Here is a 3010-nt window from a genome sequence, read left to right as displayed (position 1 = left end):
AATTTTCTGACTTCCTTCTTTCTCCCTTCATACCACCCGATCAGGAGTCAATTTTCTGACTTCCTGAGATTCTTCGAAGTCAATTTTCTGACTTCATTTCTCCTCCCTTCATGCCACCCGATCAAGAGTCAATTTTCTAACTTCCTGCATTGGACAACAAGTTATAGGAGATTGAATCTTCCTGCGCAAAAGATTTTTACTCAAAAAATGTGTTAGAACAAATTTGCTATTTTCATTTTTTATTTGAAGATAGGAATCTTCCTTGACTATTGAGGACCACTTAAATCAGGAAACACTGATGAATCCAACGTAACCAAGTTCGTAATCGTCACATTTCCACATGAGATATCGTCTAAAGAATTCCCCTCCAATTATAGAAACTCCAACTCAGATGGTTGTTTGTCTTATGCTTCTTGGATATCTCGTAGTAAGATAAGCATAATGCCTCTCTCTATTTATGAATTTTGTTTCACCAGTTTGTTGAACGTCACAACAATTTCTAAGTCAAGCACAAAGCAGTAGAAAAATATAAAATGTTTTTAAGAAATAAGAAATAAGCAGTGATCTTGAAATCAATAAGAATATTAGCTCAAATCGCCTCCCGACGTTGCCTGCAAAAGTGTTATGCAAGCATGCAGCGGCACTACACTTGTCGGTCCACGAGACCAACACCTGAGCACACGGCTGTACTGGCATTATCCCGATCCGGCCATCGTCGCAATTGCCGTCAACGGGGTGGTCAGCGACAACAGCAGCTCCAATGCTGGGAGTGGCGTCATTTTCGGAAATGTCCCTTTTCCTTATCGTCCTCACGAAACACAACATCCTCACCGAACGGAACTATCTACTTCCTCCAACTCTTTGCACAACTTCTTCAATAGACCAAGCTCCGAATTAGAATCTGCATCTATAATGTTAGGCTTGTTGGTTCTTGAAACCACCAGCTTCGACTCCCTTGGGTTGTGAAGATAATTCTTGTTTCAGCTCTGATGAAGACGCGAAAAAAGAATCACTGTCATCACGTTCTCTGTGCTGAACACTGCAAACCGAAATGCAATCTAGGGAGAAAGGTGTTAACATCCCGTGCAGTTAAAAATAAATATTTAAGTAGGAGGCCCTGACTTCCTATCTTCCATCAGAGAAAAAAAATAAAGGATAAACCTATCCCAGGATTTTCAAACCTGCTTTTGAATAACAAATTATATAATATAGAAATTTTCAAAGTGCTGAAGCTTTAGTGACTTTCGTACTAAAAGAATTAATAATAGCTTTTGTACTAAAATAATATAATAATAACTTTCTAACGCTACAGCTTTTGTAACTTTTGTATTAAAAGAATTAATAACAAATTATATAATATATAGTAATTTTCAAAGGGCTGCAGCATTTTTGAGTTTGTACTAAAAGAATTATATATGTTGATGGAGATGGCAAACATCTTTGTCACCACGTAATCATTATCAGTATAATTATTTTATCTCTTTTGAAAGGAGAACACAATACCACGATATAATGAGCATAGCAAATTTCGAAACTTGTTTGTTAACATCCCATGCAGCTATCGGAGGGGAAGCAGTCGGATCTGAAGATAGGAATCCGAGCGGCTGTGAGGAAGGCGGGGTAGTCCGGAGGGAAAATCAAATTCTCCAGAGTCATGAGTGGCTTATCGGTGCAGACCGACATTCCATACACTTTATCCATGATGGTGGCATGAAACGAAACACTGCATTCCTTTGCCTTTCCTCACCAGACTTCGTAGAACCTCTATACTTCTACTACGAGTGCCACAGACAATTGACAATACAAAATCTGATTTTGTTTGCAGAAAACAGATCGAAATGACCAGAAAAATTAATAGAATAAACAGAACAATTAATCACCCTCCTTTCATTCAGCGAATCGCCGTTCGTCATGAAGGGAAAGCAAATGCAATCTGTCAATAGTATTCCCTATACAGTACTGATAAGGATCATCATGCATATACGTGGCTCCAAATTTCATATATTTGTTTATTTGAAAAGACATGTAATTAGAAATTATCATGGAGCATTTCCTTGTCGACCTCGATGTGATCGGTATTGAAGGTAGAAATCTCGGGGACGAAGTCCATGCGTCGGTCGCGCTCCTCCTCCTACATCTTGAGTAAGATGCCATAAATAACGCTCTTCTGAATGCGCTTCATGGGATGTGTGGAGAAGCTTCTTGCTTGTGTGGAAGCCCAGTATTATCCTCATTAACATACAAAGCCGATGAGCTTTTACTGATATTAAACCTTGTGTGGAACATCACTTCATCTGTCCCATTACATTCAATTGCGTGACTACCGAATGAATGACAAAAAATTATAGTTTCTACATACGAAAAAGTCTTAGATACTGGAGCAGGATGATCAAAACAAAGCCAACACACTAGCAAAATCGTCAAAGTAAATAGTTTACAAGGTGGGATTTTCAAATAGTGGTTGACACTCTTTCCCAAAAAAGATGGCTAATTACAGTTGCAAAGTATTTCAAAGCCCTATTAGCTTAATATTGAGGAGATGGTTGAAAAAGTTAGAAAAGTTTCTATCTTGACATAGCTCATAGAGGAGTTACGCATCAATCTTGGCTCATAGCATCATTATACGAGGCTGATTATACTATAAAGGGAGGTTACATTAATAAACTATTTCAATATGCATTCCCACATTACTATTTGAACACCATGCAACTCCCTAAGGAGGTCGCTCTGTATTGAAGCGAAACTGATCCAAATCAATTCAATTATCAAAGTAGGTAGACTTTGGACATAAATATAGAGTTTTAATACTTATCTGTTCAACTATTGGTTTCAACGTAGAGAAGCGAAGGCCGAGCATGCATCTCATTCCTCGTGGCTTTATGGAATGTCGCTCGGCCCCACGGTGGGCGTCAAAATGTTTCGGATAAAGGATTCAAGACTGAACGCGAGTCGAACTGTCTTGACGAAACGCTTCAGATAATCTCACTCTTACGTCTGGACGATTGTGACC

Source organism: Vigna radiata, chromosome 7 (assembly GCF_000741045.1).
Source record: "Vigna radiata var. radiata cultivar VC1973A chromosome 7, Vradiata_ver6, whole genome shotgun sequence".
Lineage (NCBI taxonomy): Eukaryota > Viridiplantae > Streptophyta > Magnoliopsida > Fabales > Fabaceae > Vigna > Vigna radiata.
This window is presented reverse-complemented; position numbering follows the sequence as displayed.